This window comes from Dermacentor silvarum, chromosome 1 (genome assembly GCF_013339745.2).
Source record: "Dermacentor silvarum isolate Dsil-2018 chromosome 1, BIME_Dsil_1.4, whole genome shotgun sequence".
In the NCBI taxonomy this organism is placed as follows: Eukaryota; Metazoa; Arthropoda; class Arachnida; order Ixodida; family Ixodidae; genus Dermacentor; species Dermacentor silvarum.
Genome location: NC_051154.1, coordinates 217089363 through 217104367, shown reverse-complemented (window position 1 = coordinate 217104367; position 15005 = coordinate 217089363).

Below are 15005 nucleotides of genomic sequence, written 5' to 3'. Positions count from 1 at the left end.
AGCAGTCATAGATTCACTGCGAAATCAAGGAGTACAAGAGACATAGGTGAATATCTTGGCAAATATCTACAAGGATTGCACAGCAACCTTGGTTCTCCACAAGAAAAGTAGAAAGATAACTATTAAGAAAGGGTTCAGGCAAGGAGACACAATCTCTCCAATGCTATTCACTGCATCCTTAGAAGAAATATTGGAGCTCTTAGACTGGGAAGGCTTAGGAGTGAGCATCAACGGCGAATATCTCAGCAACCTTCGGCTTGCAGATGACATTGTCCTATTCAGCAACAATGGGGACGAATAACAGCAAATGATTGAGGATCTTAACCGAGAAAGTGTAAGAGTGGGGTTGAAGATTAATATGCAGAAGACGAAGATAGTGTTCAATAGCCTGGCAAGAGAGCAAGAATTCAGGATCACCAGTCAGTCTCTAGAGTCTGTAAAGGAGTACGTTTATCTAGGTCAATTACTCACAGGCAACCCTGATCGTGAGAAAGAAATTTACAGAAGAATAAAATTGGGTTTGAGTGCATACGGCAAGCATTGCCAAATCCTGACTGGGACCTTACCACTTTCGTTGAAAAGAAAAGTATACAATCATTGCATTCTACTGGTACTAACATATGGGGCAGAAACTTGGAGGTTAACAAAGAAGCTCGAGAACAAGTTAAGGACCGCACAAAGAGCGATGGAACGAAAAATGTTAGGTCTAACGTTAAGAGACAGGAAGATGAAGGTGCGGATCAGAGAACAAACGGGGATAACCGATATTCTAGTTGACATTAAACGGAAAAAATGGAGCTGGGCAGGCCATGTAATGCGTAGTCCCCCACTACGGCGTACCTAATAATCAGATGGTGGTTTTGGCACGTCAAACCAACTTTAACATGTCTCGGCCTTCCCAGCTGTGCAGCAAATCATTAACTGTGGCTATCGGGGCGCGTGATCGCAATGCACATTCGTGTAAACGTTTTAAGGATGCACATCTAACACTTGGCCCGACTTCAATCGCACCATCTCGTCTTCCTTGCTGCGGCTAGGTCACGTTCCGTGCTCCGCGACAATGTCGCTGCCCATCATACAACTTTGCCTTGAAACTTTACGCCTGCAACGACTTCTTTATCCCATTGGGGCCTACACACACTCCAACCCTCACTACCATTCGTACGAGGCATCAAAAAGACAACCGACCTGTCATCTTTAACCCTCGAACAGGCCACGCTACTATCCCTGCGTGAAAAGCACAGTGGACACCTTCACGTTCAGCCTTATCTAGCCTTTTGTAGCGATTTCGCGAAATACCGAATCTGAGCTCATAAATCCAAATAGGACGCTGAAGCGAAAGAACTCCTGATTTTCATGTCATGTGTGGTTTCACATCAAAAACACGTCACTCCCTGGCCATGAGGCCCCCCGCCAAAATGCTCGATCTTTCACATTCCGAGCCCACGGTGCCACACAGGCCGGAACTGAGAATGAGGAAATAGAGGCAAATGGGTAGTACACACGCGACCGTATGGACACCTATGAAGAAATTGCGCAATGTTATAAACTATCCAGATTTTGCTACCGCCCGGCGCACAAATCTCTAACCAAACGGCACGAACTCGTCTGGAGGCAGCTCCAGACGGGCTCCTTCCCTACACCAATTACATCATCATCATCATCATCATCATCATCATCATCATCATCATCATCATCAGCCTATTTTTATGTCCACTGCAAGACGAAGGCCTCTCCCTGCGACCTCCAATTACCCCTGACTTGCCCTAGCTGATCCCAACTTGCGCCTGCAAATTTCCTAACTTCATCACCCTACATAATTTTCTACCGTCCTCGACTGCGCTTCCCTTCTCTTGGTGCCCATTCTGTAACTCTAATAGTCCACCGGTTATTCATCCTATGCATTACATGGCCTGCCCAGCTCCATTTTTTTCTCTTAATGTCCATTAGAATATCGGCTATTCCAGTTTGCTCTCTGATCCACACCGCTCTGTTCCTGTCTCTTAACGCTAGGCCTAACATTTTTCGTTCCATCGCTCTTTGTGCGGTCCTTAACTTGTTCTCGAGCTTCTTTGTAAATCTCCGAATTTCTGTCCCATATGTTAGCACCGGTAGAATGCAATGATTGTACACTTTTTTTTTTTCAGCGGCAGTGATAAGCTCCCAGTCAGGATTTGGCAATGCCTGCTGTATGCACTCCAACCTAATTTTATTCTTCTGCAAATTTCCTTCTCATGATCAGGGTCCCCTGACATTAATTGACCTAGATAAACATACTCCTTTACAGACTCTAGAGGCTGACTGGCGATCCTGAATTCTTGTTCCTTTGTCAGGCAATTTGCCATGCAAGGTGGTGGCGTGGAGCATAGGTAAAATACCGGGCTTCTAATCTGAAGGTCGTAGGTTTGAATCCTCCTCCAGTCCACTACATTTTCAGGATTGGATTGGCGCCTGATACCGGCAAAAAATGCCGAGAGCCAGTGGGGCTATACCAGTCCCCGTGCAACCAAATTAGGAAGGCCCACTAAGCTTTAGCAAAGGCACACCCTCACCAGAACAGGAATTGGCCTCCCTGGTGCAGTATCCCTGCAATTAACCAATTATATAATCCTACATTGATCCCACCAAATTTACTCATCAGTGCAAGCTGCGCCTCTTTTACATACTATGGGGCTGTCCAACTGCACCTATCCTTAGTAGTCCACAGGGCTTGCAAATTACCACGACGCAGCAACGGGAGGCCAGACTGCTCAGCTCCGACCCGGACGAGCAGGTCTTGGTCGCAGGGCGGGCAGAGGCAGCCGCCAGGGAGCCGGGACTCCGGGCCGACTAACCGCCGTCGCCTCCCGCAACTGAAGAAACCACCAGCCATGGGTTTCAAATAAATGCCTAGTACATCCATCTACGTCAGTGGTAGAGCGCCCGCCTCGGCTGCGGGAGGTTGTGGGTTCTATTCCCACTGCCGCCGGGCACCAACTGGTTCAAATGGGCACAAGCGTACCCCGGCCTGGCGTTCGGCTTCCTTCTGGGGTGATACGCTTGGGAAAGGAGCCTGCGCCCTCAGTACCCGTCGAAACCCCCATGATCACAGAAAAAAATTACTCCATCTCCCGCTAAAGGGAACCATGTGTGGATGCGAAGCAGCGGGGAGATGGTTAGCTTGAACGGGAGATGGTTTCGCGGCAGCGGCCCGAGCGCTCATCGCGGCGCTGCAGAGGAGAGAGAATGAGGCGCGCGCGCTCCGTCATTTTCATACCGCGGAACTACCGTGGCGCCTCCAGTGGAGTATGCAGCTGTCGCACTAAAGCTTTATGTCGCACCACCTCTCGAGCGCGCCGCTCCGGATTCCTAGAGGAGAGAAAGAGGGGGAGCGTAGGAGAGGAGAGAGAGGGGGAGTGGAAGCGCATGCGCTGTGGAGGAGTGGGACGCGGGCGCCGCTCCGTACAGGATTCCTAGAAGACAGAAAGGGGGAGCGTAGGAGAGGAGAGAGAGGGGGAGGGGACGCGCATGCGCTGTGGGGGTGTGGGACGCGGGCGCCGCTCCGTAGAGTATTCCTAGAGGAGAGAAAGAGGGGGAGCGTAGGAGAGGAGAGAGAGAGGGAGGGGACGCGCAGGCGCTGTGGGGGTGTGGGACGCGGGCGCCGCTCCGTAGAGTATTCCTAGAGGAGAGAAAGAGGGGGAGCGTAGGAGAGGAGAGAGAGGGGGAGGGGACGCGCATGCGCTGTGGGGGTGTGGCACACGGGCGCCGCTCCGTACAGGATTCCTATAGGAGAGAAAGGGGGAGCGTAGGAGAGGAGAGAGAGGGGGAGGGGACGCGCATGAGCTGTTGTGGTGTGGGACGCGGGACAACAGACAGAACCGCCGGCAAGAAATGCTTCGCATTTAAAAAAGTAATGTTTGGGCCGCTCCCATGGCAGCCATTTCCCATGTGGCGCCCCAAGCACCTATTCAGGTGGGGACGCCTTCGGGTTGGAGACAAACACCCCTTTCCAAGCGTTGAGGTCCCATAATGGCCGAGCACCAGGCCGGTAGCGCGCTTGTACCTATTTTACCGGTAGGTACCAGGCGGCAGCCCCTTGCCTACTGCAGCCGCGGCGGATGCTCTTCAACAAGGCCCTCTGTGGTTGGACAAGAGGCGCCCAGAGACAACTCCTGAAATCTCTATTGGGCCCTCTTTCAAGATATGAACCCCTACGAGAGCCGAGCATCAGGCCAGGGAGCATCTCTACCCATTCCGGCGGCACCGGGCGGCACCGGAATTTGAGCTCAGTACCTCCCGCATACGAAGCGGATGCTTTACCGCTATGCCACCGCTGCAGTAACCCTTTGTGCATGGCGCTTAAACGAGGGTGAACACACTAAGAAACTCGTGCAACTGCAGCCTTTCTGGTGCATAAATTGAAGTCGCCATCGCTGCAATAGCGACTGTTTTACAGAATTCCATAAGATGCAAGACAGTTCACCTGCAAAGTCCGAGTTTGTTAAGTGCGAAAACATATGAATTAAAGACGTCGTTTTGTGATAGATGCTCGTTTCAGTTTTCTTTAAGAGTCGACAAATCGCACACGGGAAGCAAATGGTGTGAGAATTATTTTGCATATTCTTACCTCGCATACGAACATTTTTAACAGCAATTTGGCTTTTTTTCTTCTGGGAAGAAATTTTGGCTTTGAGGGGTTAAGCAGATGATTCGGTCTTTGGAAGATCAGCATGTACGGGTCATTCCCGCAAGATCTATCATAATTAAATTCTAAACATCGCATTTGACGTTATTGACGGCTCCAGAGCTCGACACCTTACGTGCTGCTCTGGAGCTCATGATTCAGGAACCAGCACATTCATGGTCCATTTTGTCCGACTCCAAGGCAAGTGTCTCATGTCACCGTTTTATCATGGACCCAGTTACTAGTCAGAGACATAAGACTTGATCGCCATGCCATAGACAAAAAACAATGGACAGCATATCATTGAATACCGAGCCATTGCGGCATCTTCACTAACGACCGTGCGAATAAGGCAGCCCGATCTGCCCACGATGATATACTCTATGGCAATACCATCGTCGAAAAATGATGCTGCTACAATGCTTTACATGCTGTAGCTCGCGAGCTTACCCTAGCAGAATGGAACTCGACGGAGTTTACCAACACTTGTCTCTACAGCTTGGATCCGCGTCTACAGCTCCTGCTTTCACCTGGGATATCGCGAGATAGTGACGCACTTCTCTTCCGCTTGTGGCTTGGCGTGGCCTTCACAAACGCCTATGAATTCCGCATTAGAATGGCCAGCGTGGGACAAGTGTGGCTACGAGGAGACTATTAGGGATGTCCATTGTAAATGCATTCGCAGCAGTGCGCGTAGAGAGCTTTCAACAGCACTAGATAGACTGGACGAGCGCCCCTTGTAGGAAGAAAGAATCATCTGACACTGGTGCCAGCAGTCCACAGCCGAGAAGGCGCGTTGTTGCGCTTCTTGAGTACATGCGGGCTGAGTGACGCTTGGAGAGTTGTGGTGCACTACATCGCGCTAATATGCAGTTTTTTTTTAACCTTGTTTCTCCTTCTGTCACTTTTAATTATTTTTGCTCCTTTACCCAAGCACAGGGCCCCCAGCCGGTCTACACTGGCTAAACTCGCGAGTCTGTCCCTCCTTTCTTCCTCTGCTCTCCTCTCCTCTCTAGCGCATGAAGTTCTTGTGAGTACGGGCCCAGGCGTGCAAGAAACTTGGAAGAGTGCCAACATAATACTAATTTACAAGAATGCGTTAAGGTTTCAAGAACTATAAACCCCACGATGCCCGCGAAGGGGCCAGCCTGCGTTCCCAGAACAGCGACAGGACAGTCAGTCAATCTATGTTGAAGAGAAGCGAATAATAATGATGGATAGAAGGGCCGATTTGGAATTGTCTTAAAGCGGTAGCTGCAGCGAGTGAAGGATGGAGGAAACTGCGTGCTCTCGCCTGTATAAGCAGACTTTGTTGTTATAACGAACGCAAAGGGCGGTTGTAAGATCGACAATGATTGGCGCGTTCCACTCTCGCATCTGTGGCCTAATGGAAACTGAGAAGCGCGCACGTGCTCGTACTTTCTTAAACAAATTGTTGATATATGACGTGGCGCACGAGCCAGTCGTCTCAAAGAGCTAGTTGGCATTCTTCTTTTTTCTGGGGCCAAAACCAGTTCTGATTATGAGGCACGCCGTGGTGCAGGGCTCCGGATTAATTTTGACCACTTGGGGTTCTTTAACGTGCACTACAACGCAAGCACACGGGCGTTTTGGCATTTCGCCCCCATCGAAATCCGGCCGCCGCGGCCGGGATTCGATCCCGCGATCTCGTGCTCAGCAGCGCAACGCCTGTGGCCTAATGGTTGGAGCATCGGGCTCTTGTGCTGAGGGACCCCGATTCAATCGCCCCGTCGGACAAACATTTGTTTTTCGTTCAAGAGGCCCGAAACGAGGAGTGACAGAAACCTATACCGACCTACCTGACTGTCGCAAAGCGCCTGCTATGAGGTAAAGAATGCTTCGCAACAAAATAAATTTTCAGTAGACGGGCTCAAGAGTACGTGACTGGTAGTCGCCCTTTTGAAGCTGTGAAGGTGCACGTTTATCTTGGCGAAGAACTCACAGCAGGTCGTGATCATAAGAGAGCTGGCTGCAGACGCATAAGAATTGGTTGCAGCGAGCATGGCAAGCAGTCAAAAGTGATGAACGGTAGCTTACGGATATTCCTACGAAGTACGCAGAGTATTCATGCAGTGCCAATGTATGGTGTCTAAAGTCGTAGGACATCAAATAACACTTCACTGTGCAATTTTTACATGTGTAAGCATTTATATATGCCCACCCAGCGAAGAAACCCGTCCGTCCATCGGTCACGTAATACGATCGCTTTCAAGATAGGGCCCGCAGCAGCGAGCGAATTGACCTTCGTGCTGACTCTTGCTTCAATGCGAATTAAGCGGCGAGAACACAGCGCCCACGAAGCTATCAGCACACGACGCATTCTGTCCCCATCGCAGATAACTTTCAAGATAAGGCCCGCGCGGCCGCCGCCGGAGTACGGTTGATCGCGGTTGACAATGTTTCGCATCGAGAGGAAGCAGCGTCATCTACCACGTCTACGTACGAGGTCTATCAAACGTGACATTGTTCAATTATGTCAAATACTAGAGTACCCATCTGCCAGTGCTCATCTTCCACGAACCAGCGGCATCATCCAAACGCGCCACCATATAACATGAGTGAACATTGCTACTACTCGCCTCTTCTTCGTCGTCTCATGTTGGTCTTAGTTAGGTTAACATTTAGATGTTCTCCGTTTCACGATTCATTCGCGGTGTTTCTCGCAATTATACCAAACAGAGCAGCATACGACGACGAAACAGCAGGTGATTAGCAGCAAATGCTTACGCATCACTTAGATAACTCCCACACGAGATTCTGCGTGTAATTGTTTTAGATATCGCATGCTACGTCCTATTCAAGTGTTATGAACACCATTTAGACTTGTGCTTTAAAATGGAAAAAAGAACTTCATGCAACAAGATGTACGCTTCTGTCGGCCGTGCACTCGTGCCAATGCATTCAAACATGGAAACTTTTCAGTGCGTATCTATACGAATAATCGTCATCAGCAGCAGCCGATTTATTTCTTTTTAATCCCTGTCTTCTATTTTAATACATTTGTCCAGGTTTCTCTGGCTCCCTCACCACACACGTGTGCGCAAGTAAGCAAGTACACGCAAAACAACCATGCACACACACATGCGGGCGCGCGAACGCACACAAGGCAGGTGCACTTGTATTTGTCTTTCCCTTTTGTTAAAAAAATATTATCACCAGTTTGGAAGAGGAACAAAAGCTGTGGTATCTGAAGAGGCGTGCCAGCAGGCTGATTTCGCAACGGTAGAGAGCAAATCAAGATGGATGAAGGAACAAGAAAAAAAAAGGGCGTGCGCTCGGGAGCGAAGCGCGAGTGACGATATCGGCCGGCAGCAGACAATTGCGTCCTTCTTGCGCAGGATTTAGGGAAGCCTTCGGGAAAGAAGGCGGCCCTGCCGCCACACGGCCGCCCTCCAGTATTCTTTCCTGTACGGTTCGATTCTCTCATTGTGCGCCTCCACAAGAAAGCGGGCCCGCGTTGAAAAAGAAAAGAGTAAGACGGACGAAGGAAGAGGGAAAGAAGGAGGTGTACACGGGCGGAGACGACCAAGATACGACGGCCGAAGCCTGGCCCGTTCGCGAACATTCCTGCGTGCCTGATCCCTAAGGGCAGAAAATCGCGCGCCAAGTTAAGACGGGGATTTGCGCCGGGACTCTGCGCTAGAGAGCGGATGAGCGCGCGAACAAGCGCGCGTATTGTTCCGGCACCGAGAGAAGCGTTAAGCTCTTCCATGGAGCACGGCGCTAAGCTTCCGTCAAAGCATGCCTTCCTGTGCCTCTGGATTTTGTTCCCCCCTTTTTTTGTATTTTACTCCTTCCATCGCGCAAGGGGATATTCTATTTTTTTTTCTTCTTCTTCCCGCCGATGCCTTTCGTGTTAGAAACATTCTCATCTTTGTTAAACGTTATTTGCATTGATGATCCTGATATTTCTTTTCTCTCTGTGAACTCCTTACGCTAGAATCTGCTCTGATATTCAGCCTTTTGTAATCGTTTTCGCGCCATGCTCATCTAGGTTAAGCCGTAATTCTGAATCTTAACAAAATAAACAAGTGAGAGAACAGAATGCTGATGAACCGTAGAATGCGGCGATGTGTTTTGGTATTATAATGCTACGCGGAAGAAGCTCCAACAAGCCAGCGCCTAGATGTTCCTCAGCTTAGGCAGAGGAGCACACAGTAATGAGGCAGGCTTGTCGCTTGTTTGAAAGAGGTTTGTAGGAGCCGTTGCTCAGTGAAGTGATAGAGTTGTTGCTGATCTATCTCTAATCTGACGGAGGCGTTACGACATATACACAGCGAATTGAGATATGAACGCTTTGAACTCGCACAAATGCTCATAAAACAACATCAAATACATATGGCTCGAGATACTAGACTCTCCAAACTACTTGCAACTTTTTTTTTAGAATACAATTCTTCACAACTGTAAGTAGATACGAGGCCTTCATGCCATCTGTATACTCAGTAGATACTCCCGCGTTGAAATTTTGCTGCAGTGTCGATGCAGCCTCCGAGTAGTGAGACGGTGAGCAGAGCGCCAATTTCTTCCTTTAGTTCGACGGCTGCATTTCGATGGGGGCGAAATGCGAAAACACCCGTGTACTTAGATTTAGGTGCACGTTAAAGAACCTCAGGTGGTCCAAATTATTCCGGAGTCGCCCACTATGGCGTGGGGGACTCCGGAATAATAAGAGACGCCGTTGTAGTGGGCTGAACTGTGTATTAATTTCGACCACCTGGGGTTTTTTTGCCATGAGTAAAGAGCATGCTACACCACAGATCTTGCATTCCACCCCATCGGAATGCGCCTGCCGAGGCTGGAAATCGAACCTGCCACCTCGTGCTAAGCAGCAAAACACCGCAGGAGCCACTGCGGTTGGTCGAACACAGAAAACTGAGTGAACGCTTTATGCGTCTGGAATAAGCGGCTGCGACAGCTTTCTAGGTAGTTCGCGGTCGGCATCCAATTGAGCGGTCATGTTTATCCATGGTCGATCAAAAGCCGCTGCAACAGCGCGCTCGCGGAGCACGTACTTTCACTCATGGCCAAGGATATCAATGGGGCTGCTACTGTTGCCAATTTGTGGCCACGACACACCTGAAAAGACACACATCAAAAAGCGTACACATCTTCCAAGGCACTCTTTACACTCTTGGAAAAGTGTACGTAACAGCTCAGAGCGCAGTTAAAGCCACACATTTCTCACAGATGCAATGCGCAATTGCTTGACATATTAAGACTCAACAGCTGTCTTGCCCTCCTATATAGTTAAAGCTCCGTCTATGAAAAAACACCAGCTGCTCCTCCCAGGAACTGCGAGACCGGTGACGACCAATAAGAAACCGCGTCGTATTCGTGCCTGCTGCTGCGAGTGAGAACGAAACCTTCTTCTTTTTGGTGTTTTACGTGCCAAAACCAGGTCTGATTATGAGGCACGTCGTATTGGAGGGCTCCGGAATAATTTTGACCACCTGGGGTTCTTTAACGTGCACTACAACGCAAGCACACGGGCTTTTTTGCATTTCGCCTCCATGCGGCAGCCGCAGCCGGGATTCGATCCCGCGATCTGGTGCTCAGCAACACAACACCTTAGCTGACTGAGCCACCGCGGCGGGTGAGAAAGAAACCTAACAGCGTGCCTTCTAATGATGCAGAACTATCGATAGTGCTATCGATAGTATTGATAGTTGAGTCACTATCAAACTATAGATGGCAAAAAAAAAGAAAAGAAAAAAAGAACTTTGACGAGCGTACTATCCATATATAGTACAAAACCATGCGACTTACACGGCACGTGACTCGCCGGGGTGGCGTAGTGACTTTGGCATTGCGCTGCTAAGCCCGAGGTCCCGGGATCAAATTCCTACCGCGGCGACCGCATTTCGATGGGGATGACATGCAAGGACGCCCGTGTATACCGTCCATTGGGTGCACGTTAAAGAACCTCAAGTTGTCTGAATTAGTCCGGAGTCCCCCACTACGGCGTGTCTCATAATCATATCGTGTTTTTTTTTTGCACGTAAAACACCAGAATTTAATTAGAATTTAATTTTAATACCACACTAATCACTGCAACATAAACTTGGCAGCGTTTTCCGGCATATCTCTACAGCCCCGCGCTGTGCAGGCAGCGGCAACGATCATAGCTCTAGATGTTCTCACAATGCATACGTCACCTAGCCCTGCATACGCACACCGCTCCGCACCGTGGCAGTGGAATTTTATATGGTAAAGCTTTCTGTGTCGATAGTATAAAGTCACGGGACGGGGTTCACCCGTACCTGGAGTTGCAACCATTGGCAAAGAAGAGCTGCTCATGTAGCATAATTCTGGAGGCAAAGTCAAAGCTCCATGACGACACTTCTTGAAGTGGCTATGAAGCATACTTGCGCGTTATTCTAACAACAGTAACCACAGAAGGCATGTTCCCAGCCACTGGATATACATGATGTTAAACAGGATGAGTGGACTGAAGTGCTAGAAAGTTGACAAGTTACACGTGTAACTTCAGCGAAGATAGATGTCGTTAGAAATGCGTAAAACTGCGCTGCAACGAATCTTAAGTGAATTTCTAGATTTGAATATAAAAAAAAGAGAAACTATTTTGGCTTATTCGATTAGTTTTGAGTATGGACAGGTGATAGCCTTACCTGGAATTTCGACAATGATAACAATATCTATTTTTCTTACTCGCTAAAATATTTCTTTTAAAATGTATGAACTGAGTGTTATTACTAGAGGACGGATTTGTAGGCATTAAATAAGTGAGTTTTAGGCGCCAAAAGTAGACAGGCAAGACAGCATTTTAGGCGAACTACTTCGTAAATATAGGCACCACAAATTTTCGCGAAAATGCAAATAATTTCAAACGAGGAAGTGCGCGACCTATGTCTACAAAAGGAAAATCGAAACTTTGATGATTTGGGATGATTCAAGGCGCCAAAAGTTGAACAGGGCCATTTGGGCACGGCGGAAGCACCGAGACCATGCGTCTCACGAATCCCTTCTTGTTTATTGTGCAGGCCGTCCTTTTCATTTCTTCACCTGTACCAGCCGAGGCACTGAACACCGACAATCTACCTAATCGTACTTCGACTGCGCATCAAGTTGTCGGGTTTGACACATCGTTTGACACATCGTTTCACGGTGCCGACGACTATCTATGGAGCCTGCGCGGTTGGAGAGCCACGCCTGACGTTCACGTGATACCAACGTCATCTACGTCTTCTACATGGGTGTACTTAAGAGACTGCACTGCACGGATCACGACCAGTGGGCACGGCGGAAGCACCGAGACCATGCGTCTCACGAATCCCTTTTTTTTTTAATTAAATGTATTTAAGGAGAGGTTGGTGCCTATATGTGGCGCCGGCTACTCCTCTTCTCTTGCATGATAGTTGTCCTCAGAATGTTGTCAAAACTCACAAAACTGGACTAATAACCACATGTACGAACGTTCACGTAGAAAATCCTAACTGAAATATAAATAAATGTTCGCACTACAAAAGAGTTCACATAACATAAATACTCACAAAACTGAAGTGTTCACACACAACACATGAGTTCACAAAGCATAAATGTTCTCAAAACCAAGTTCACAAAGATGATGTTGGGCACTTGCGAATTAGGTCCCTCTTGAATGCCGTGCTCTAAATACAGCAGTCTTGTGCGCAGACACAAATGCCACATGAACACGAAGACACAGTAAACATGTAATCAAGAGTGCCTGCTAATAATAACAATACCAGCAATAACTAATATCCGACTCAGTATTCTTGTGATATTTTTGATTCCTGCAAAAATTGTACCAAGGCGCGCGCAGCGATGTTTTGTTGTTTTTCTGTAGGCCATGGACCCAAAATTTTTCCTATGGATAGTGGTCGTCTGTCCAAGCCACGTAGTTTTTCTGAAAGCTTCTTACGGGAAGCGTCATGTTTTTTACAGCGTAGAAGAAGGTGTTCTATGTCTTCTTCAGCCTCTCCACATGAGCATGTAGCACTATTAGTTTTTCTTATCCTATACAGGAAGCTTTTAGTATAGGCAGTGCCTACACGAAGCCTATGTACTGTTGTTTCAACCGATCGGTTAATTTTAAACGGAATATTGAATTCTATTCCAGGATCAATATTATATAATCGAGAGTTCGGCGCATCATTTATGAACCAAGTTTCCTTGGACAATTTACCGCATAGTTTGTTCAATAAACAACGCGCGTCACTCATTGTTAGAGGAACTAGTGATAATTCATTCTTTTGATGAGCCTCACGTGCCATTTGATCAGCCGTTACATTTCCTATGATTTCACAGTGACTTGGAATCCACTGGAAAGCTATGTCATGTTGCAGATCTTTCGCTATGGCATATGTCTTCTGTATTTCATATGCCAATGTGCTGTTTCTTTTTCTTAAGCTGATTTCATTTAGGCTCAGCAATGAGGGTTGCGAATCACTCAGAATTACCCAGCGAAGAGGTCCTGAATGCTGACATATGTAACGTAAAGCAGAAAGTATTGCGTAAAGTTCTGCCGTTGTGGACGTTGTAAATTGGCAAAGCTTATAAGATCTTTTCTCTTGGTATGTAGGTATATAAAACGCTGATGTAGAGCTTTGTTTCCAGCATGATCCATCGGTATATACGTGAATGCGATCTACGTAGTTAGTGTAAAGATGTGATAAAGTTAAGCGGAGATGCTCCTCAGAAACATTTCTTTTTAAATAATAATGCTGGGCGAATGAAAATTTTACCACTTATAGAGCTTGATCTCTTCATTCGAAATCTACATTTAGTTTTACGATATCTCGATGCTTTCATGTCCTAAGTACCATGCATATGTGAGAAACAGTGCATGTTTGTGCAGCTGCTGGACTTAGCAGTTAGCATGATGGAGCAGTGCAAAATTATTTTTCTTGTCCCTAACACTCCACTGAGCACTGAGTGCTAATAAGCAAGCTAATGTGATTCCCTTTACAGGCAACATTTTAAGATAATTTCGTATCTGGTGCTTCATATTCAGTGGCTGGTGCTCGAGTACATTAAAAATTTTCACCCTTAAAAAAATTACTTGATTGCATTAAATCCTAGATAAGTGCATTCTACATATCCTAAAAATTACGCCCATCAAGTGTGGTCTTGATTGGACCACAATAAGTACATAAAATGTTGTGCACAAACGCCTTCTTTTGCCCAAAATATGAAGTTGAGAAAAATGCGATTGAAAGTTTTAAAAGTTGTTTACTTCTGTTAATTATCATTATTACTTCTCAGGGAGATTGTGATGTGGCAAAGCTAACCTTGGAGAGAAAAAGCTTTGGCCTACCACCTTGCACGAGCCCAATGGCGTGTGAAACCGCGGTTTCACGCATCGCGCGCTTAGAAATGTGTCTTATCTGTGCCTTTTCTTGCCACCTCGAGGGCTTTAATCGAGTTTATTATACTTTTCTCGATCATTTCTGGCTCTGATTTCTTCATATGTGAAATAGGAGAGATCAATGTTGCTGAAACAACTAAAAACACAAAACCTGTTTTTCTAATGAAAATCGCCGGTTTTTTGACCCTCCTCTCCCCTTAATTGCTTTATCGCAACTACGGGCATATCACATTTACGACCTACTCCAGGAATTGAAGTGACTATTTCTGGAATTGTAAGTCGCCATGGGGGATGAGTTGCGCATGCAGGCCAGTATTCGTAAGCAGGTAGTAAGTTTTTGCACCGCCGTATTTCATCATGTATGCGTGCAGCGGTTCTACCTTGAAGGTTTTGGCATAATGGATGATTAGCGTGTTCTGTTGCTAAACGAAAAAAGTGACGACAAGTTTCCGTAAATCTTAGTGCATGAAAAGTTGGTTGGCGGGACTCAGCAATTACCAAAGCACTGGCAGACGCACGGGGAACACCAAGACATATGCGAAGGCTTCTGGCCATTAATCTTTGAATGGTTTCCTCTAGATTACGGGATATTCCATGTAGTACAGGAGCAGAGTATGCTATTCTTTGTCTAATGATCGCTGAGTGAATGCGTAATAAAGAAGAGGTTGAACTACCCCATCTCACTCCAACAAATCGACGAAGAATGTTGATTAGGGAGTTGACTTTCTCCTCTAATGCTTTTATTTTGGGGAGCCCATGATAACTGTCTGTCTATAATAACACCTGAGAACTTGTGTTGTCGCACAAGTTGCAAACGCTGAGAGTCTAGCACAAGTTGGAATCTCTGAATCCCTTCTTGTTTATTGTGCAGGTGAGGCAAGACCATTTGGTTCATTCCTACCGTAGCAATAACGTATGCCTCCTGCTTCTGCCGTGCCCACGGTCCATTCTTGATCTTACATTGATGATGTA